Here is a 7,500-nt window from a genome sequence, read left to right as displayed (position 1 = left end):
ATGCCTTCGGCAAACTTGTTGATTTCCCTACACATAAGAGGTGCTAAAAGGTAAAATCTATTCCCGTTGAGAGCATTTGAGGGAAATTGGACGTTGAATTCTGATGAACTTGCAGACGGTAGAAACCAATCTTCAGTCTAGTACACGGAATTGAATTTTGTAATATTTGTAATATTATTAACAAATTTGTTCAGTCACTATAATTTATATTCTGTTAATAGTGGTGGGACTTGGTCCATCTAAATTGAAGTTACTCAGCGGCCTATGAAATTACCAAGAACGGAAAATATTAGAGTATCAAAATATCTAGGAAATGAACAAAAAAATAAATAATAATATTATATATTCCCAAATAGATGTGATTTTAAACTATCTACCAACAATTTTTTTAAGTTGCAACTGAGCTGCCTTTCAAGTGTTGGTCATGTAATTATTATATTTTACTCTACTTATTTGTGTTATTTTACTTAATCAACGTTATTAACATGTCTCAGTTGCTATTGCAGTATACATTGCTAGTTGCTGTACATTAAGACAAGATATGTGTTCACTGAAATCATTGGCAATATCCTAAAAACACTGACTTATATTAATTAATATTATAGGGCTATTAACAATAATCATGAAAAATTACTATGGGGATAACTTAAATTCTGAGAAAATTATAAAAAAAAAAAAAAAATTATACATACATACATATACCAAGGCACTTCCCCCAATTTTGGGGGGTAGCCGACACCAACAATGAAACAAAACAAAAAGGGGACCTCTACTCTCTACGTTCCTTCAGCCTAACAGGGGACTCAACCGAGTTCAGCTGGTACTGCTAGGGTGCCACAGCCCAACCTACCACATTATCCACCACAGATGAAGCTTCATAATGCTGAGTCCCCTACTGCTGCTACCTCCGCGGTCATCTAAGGCACCGGAGGAAGCAGCAGGGCCTACTGGAACTGCGTCACAATCGCTCACCATTCATTCCTATTTCTAGCACGCTCTCTTGCCTCTCTCACATCTATCCTCCTATCACCCAGAGCTTTCTTCACACCATCCATCCACCCAAACCTTGGCCTTCCTCTTGTACTTCTCCCATCAACTCTTGCATTCATCACCTTCTTTAGCAGACAACCATTTTCCATTCTCTCAACATGCCAAACCACCTCAACACATTCATATCCACTCTAGCCGCTAACTCATTTCTTACACCCGTTCTCTCCCTCACCACTTCGTTCCTAACCCTATCTACTCGAGATACGCCAGCCATACTCCTTAGACACTTCATCTCAAACACATTCAATTTCTGTCTCTCCATCACTTTCATTCCCCACAACTCCGATCCATACATCACAGTTGGTACAATCACTTTCTCATATAGAACTCTCTTTACATTCATGCCCAACCCTCTATTTTTTACTACTCCCTTAACTGCCCCCAACACTTTGCAACTTTCATTCACTCTCTGACGTACATCTGCTTCCACTCCACCATTTGCTGCAACAATAGACCCCAAGTACTTAAACTGATCCACCTCCTCAAGTAACTCTCCATTCAACATGACATTCAACCTTGCACCACCTTCCCTTGTCGTACATCTCATAACCTTACTCTTACCCACATTAACTCTCAACTTCCTTCTCTCACACACCCTTCCAAATTCTGTCACTAGTCGGTCAAGCTTCTCTTCTGTGTCTGCTACCAGTACAGTATCATCCGCAAATAACAACTGATTTACCTCCCATTCATGGTTATTCTCGCCTACCAGTTTTAATCCTCGTCCAAGCACTCGAGCATTCACCTCTCTCACCACTCCATCAACATACAAGTTAAACAACCACGGCGACATCACACATCCCTGTCTCAGCCCCACTCTCACCGGAAACCAATCACTCACTTCATTTCCTATTCTAACACATGCTTTACTACCTTTGTAGAAACTTTTTACTGCTTGCAACAACCTTCCACCAACTCCATATAACCTCATCACATTCCACATTGCTTCCCTATCAACTCTATCATATGCTTTCTCCAGATCCATAAACACAACATACACCTCCTTACCTTTTGCTAAATATTTCTCGCATATCTGCCTAACTGTAAAAATCTGATTCATACAACCCCTACCTCTTCTAAAACCACCCTGTACTTCCAAGATTGCATTCTCTGTTTTATCCTTAATCCTATTAATCAACACTCTACCATACACTTTTCCAACTACACTCAACAAACTAATACCTCTTGAATTACAACACTCATGCACATCTCCCTTACCCTTATATAGTGGTACAATACATGCACAAACCCAATCTACTGGTACCATTGACAACACAAAACACATATCAAACAATCTCACCAACCATTCAAGTACAGTCACACCCCCTTCCTTCAACATCTCAGCTTTCACACCATCCATACCAGATGCTTTTCCTACTCTCGTTTCATCTAGTGCTCTCCTCACTTCCTCTATTGTAATCTCTCTCTCATTCTCATCTCCCATCACTGGCACCTCAACACTAAATAACCAAAGAATAGGGATAGTTTTTATTAATATAAACAATTTTAATTTGACCAAAGACCATGGATAGGATATGGCCAAGGATTAAGGGTATGAGTTTTCCAAGGCTATGGAGTACATTTCGAACAATAGATATGTTTTGACCTCAGAGTACGGTTGGGCCAAATAACTTATATACCCTTTTAACCAAAATACAGGAAAAAAGAGCCTTGGCCAATCAAACTAACTTATGAAGATTAGTTGGAGTCTCTCAGTATTAGATACACCACAATGATGAATTAAAAGTAAGAGAAAATATTTACGGATATATATATATATATATATATATATATATATACATACATATAAATATATATATATAAACACACACACAATATATATATATATATATATATATATATATATATATATATATATATATATATATATATAAAACCAAATAAGCCATATATTTTTTATACTTTAAAGTCTGCATTCTCTTAAAGACCTCGGGATCGGAGCCTCAGACGAAATCACACAAAACCAATAGCTTCTAACCAGTAGGGAATCGAACCCTGGTCCAGGAAACTTGTATGTACAGTGACATACCACTTGGACGCGAAGAAAAAGAGAGGTCAATGACAATTCTTCTTTACTTATACCTGATGAATTCAGGTTTTTTGTACTTAGAATTAAAATCAACCCATCTTCACCACTGTAGCTAATTGGTATGTGTTTGACTTGGCATTTGATTAATGATAAATTATGCACATTTGGACGTGTTTTCCATATTCTAATAGGCCATATATTTTTTATATATTAATGTCTGGATTCTCTAAACGACCTCGGGATCAGAGCCCCCGGTGAAATCACACAATGAACGATTTGAAGTTCTCTGGCATCCTGACAACGAAGATCATTGACCTGGCGAAATCACACAGAGATAATAGCTTCTGACTGGCCGGGAATCGAGTCATGATCCAAGAAATTTGTATGTACAGTGACATGGCACTTGGCCAAGAAGAAAGATAAAAATCAATGACAATTCTTCTCGCTTGACTGGCCAAACAGTACTACATTGGATCCTCCTCTCTGGCTACGGTTCATTTTTCCTTTGCCTACACATACTCCGAAGAGTCTGGCCTATTCTTTACATATTCACCTCTGTCCTCATACACATGACAACACTGAGATTACCAAACAATTCTTCCTCTCTCAAGGGGTTAACTACTACACTGTAATTTTTTCAATGGCCACTTTACTCATGGTAAGGGTATAAGAGACTCTTTAAGCTATGGTAAGTAGTTCTTCCAGGAGAAGGACACTCCAAAATATTCTCTAGTCTCAGGTATTTACCTATCCTATGTACCCTGGCCTTCCACTATCTTGAGTTATAGTTCTCTTGCTTAAGGGTACACTCGGGCACACTATTATATCTTATTTCACTTCCACTTGTTTTTTTTAAACTTTTATTGTATGCATAGGAAATATTTATTTTAATGTTGTTACTGTTCTTAGAATATTTTTTTTTTCTTTTTTTTTATCCTAATTGGGATATTCTCCCTGTTAGAGCCCATCTGCTTATAGCATCCTGTTTTTCTCACTAGGGTTGTAGCTTAACAAGTAATAATCATGATGATAATAATAAGTGCTATCTTCATTTCAGGATTTAACTAGTGAAACATCATTTCATATCAGCGTCTTATCTGAGGCTTCCCGACCCAACAAATGACACAGTTGATAGCTTATGATTCGAATCACCCCTGATGACCATAATTATTTAAATAAATAAAAAAAAAAAAAAAAAAAAAATTCTGTTCTCGTACTGAGATCGAACTCTAGCCCCTACAAATGAGAGGGTAGGTAGCTACTAATCATGGGACCACAGACTATAATAAAAGTGCTTTAGTACATTACAGGAGTTAGCACTATATATATATATATATATATATATATATATATATATATATATATATATATATATATATATATATATATATATATATATATATATATATATATCACCCGTAGGTTTCAGAGAGGGAGATAAAAAGGATACAATTTTAGATGGTATTCTGGCCTGCAAGTACAACTTTCCGTTAGATACTTACCGAGAGACTGCAATTCGAGGTAAAACTTCAGATTAAAGAAACTTCGGGAGATTCACTTAACTAGTTCTAAGGCTCCTTGGATGCTGTTTGTAAGCAACGAAAGATAGCATGATAGGAAAGTTGTTGTATGAACACAACTTTGATTACTTTTTTACAGAGGATTCGGGAACTTGTTAAAGTTTATATATTACGATGCTACTCTCATTTATTTCCGTTTAAGAGTAACTGATGAAGAACTATCATATATACATACATACATACATACATACATACATACATACATATATATATATATATATATATATATATATATATATATATATATATATTTATTTATTTATTTATATAAATAAATATATATATACTATATATATAAATATATTTATATATATATATATATATATATATATATATATATATATATTCATATAACATTTATATATATAAGTATATATATACTATATATATATAATATATATATATATATATATATATATATATATATATATATATATATATATATATATATATATATATATATATATACTGTACATACTGTATACATATATATACACATATATATAATGTATTTACTTATATATATATATATATATATATATATATATATATATATATATATATATATATATATATATATATATATATATACATACCTATATAAAACAACAAACTACAAATGAAGCGGTTTCTAGTCCACTGCAGAACAAATTCATGGAAAATAAACCTACTCACGCCTGGAATTTGGCTAGTTTTCATCACCACGCTGGCCACTGCTGATTGATGATGATGGGTGACTTTAGTCTGATCGCTCACATGACTTTGTTAATCTTCAACAAAATAGATTAAAAATCTTATATTCCTTGTATATGGATGAAGACACAAAATGAATTCACTCAATATTTAAGTCTAAGTCAATGACATGGGTATTAAAATTAGTTTTTACACTTTTTTTACAATCTGTATTTTTGCTACATATCGATAAGTTTACGATAACAACATAAATCAAGTAACCTAAATTCTTCACTATTTTTTAGATAAATATAAAATATAAATGCTCAATCCTACAACATCAGAGAGAGAGAGAGAGAGAGAGAGAGAGAGAGAGAGAGAGAGAGAGAGAGAGAGAGAGAGAGAGAGAGCAAATAACCTCATTTCTCTTACAAAACGAGCAATGTGTCACAACTCTGAAGATTAAAGGAACCACTGTCATTTGTAACGTAACTGATTAATGTTTCTTACTAACTGATGATGATATTGGTTACTTGTTAATATATAATTCCTTTCCTTCTTAGCAAAAATATTTTAGAGATCAGCTAAACTTATTCTCTTATCAAGCAATATCAAACACAAAGTTAGGTTTTTTTTTTTTTTTTTTTTTTTTTTTTTTTTTTTTTGAGTATATTACATGTATCGAAGATTTCTTCCTTCAACGTCGTGTATTTTTACTCATCAGATTTTCAAAAGAAGTATTCTTAATATATATGCAACAATATTTCATTTCTTTTAAACAGAGAGAGAGAGAGAGAGAGAGAGAGAGAGAGAGAGAGAGAGAGAGAGAGAGAGAGAGAGAGAGAGAGAGAGAGATTATTATATAGCCAATAGTCCTAGACGGAAATAGATGGGTCTAGATTGAATTATTTATCTTTTATCAACTCTATTGGTTGCCACATGAAATATCATTAGGCTAATGGAATTCTGATTCCTTCGAATTCACTCAATATTCATTTCCTTCCGGAGAGATTAGCCATCAGACCTCTTCCCCGCTTCCCCTTACTCCCATCCTCTCCTCCTCTCTTCCCAACCCAGTTCCAAACAAAGAAGAGATTCAATCATCGTCCCTTCTCTGTCCAACGACATCTGTTTTTTTTTCAGCTTAAGAAATTGGATAATCCATCTTCCCGATAGTTCATTTGCCCATATATATATATATATATATAATATATATATATATATATATATATATATATATATATATATATATATATATATATACATACATAAATATATATATATATATATATATATATATATATATATATATATATACACACATACATATATATATAAATATAGATATATATATATATATATATATATATATATATATATATATATATATATATATATACATATATATATATATGTATATACATATATATATATATATATGTATATATATATATATATATATATATATATATATATATATATATATATATATACATATATATATATACATATATATACATATACATATATATATGCAGTTGAAACTAGTGTACTCAGCACAAAGGTCTTAGGCATGTCCTATCCGCATCCATTCATTATCTTTTTTTATGGTTGTTTATATTAGCAACTTCTCTTAGAGCCCCAGTGCATTGACTTCTCTTCCTTCCACATGTTTTGCAATCTCTAGGGACACAATCTTTTATCCCTATCGAACACCTAATACCTGTCATTCTAATTAAAAAGTCCTCCACATGTCTATTTTTTTTTCCTATATGTTGTTAGAATATCTTGTACTTTAGTTTGCTCTCGTATCGAAGTTGCTCTTTTTCTCTGTCTTAGTGTTATTTATATCTTTGAGTTCTATGTAGTCCATGTAAGGTCTAGTAAAGTTCCAAGTTTTGGATCCATAAATTAATACTGGTAGGATCATTTAATTCAGAGATCATTTTTTGGACAAAATGACAATTTTGGTTTCAAAAGCTAATTTTATTGACCAAATCTCCTCCATCTCTTGCTTATCATTATTTTGATTTTCAGCCTAATGTTCAGGGGAAACATTTACTGCCCGGCATAAGTATGTATATTCATTAACAGTCGCTAGAAATTCATCCGTAAAACTTATTTGTTGTCTCAACATTTTAATTGTAC

The sequence above is a fragment of the Palaemon carinicauda genome, chromosome 26, assembly GCF_036898095.1.
Source record: "Palaemon carinicauda isolate YSFRI2023 chromosome 26, ASM3689809v2, whole genome shotgun sequence".
NCBI classification, from domain to species: domain Eukaryota; kingdom Metazoa; phylum Arthropoda; class Malacostraca; order Decapoda; family Palaemonidae; genus Palaemon; species Palaemon carinicauda.
This window is presented reverse-complemented; position numbering follows the sequence as displayed.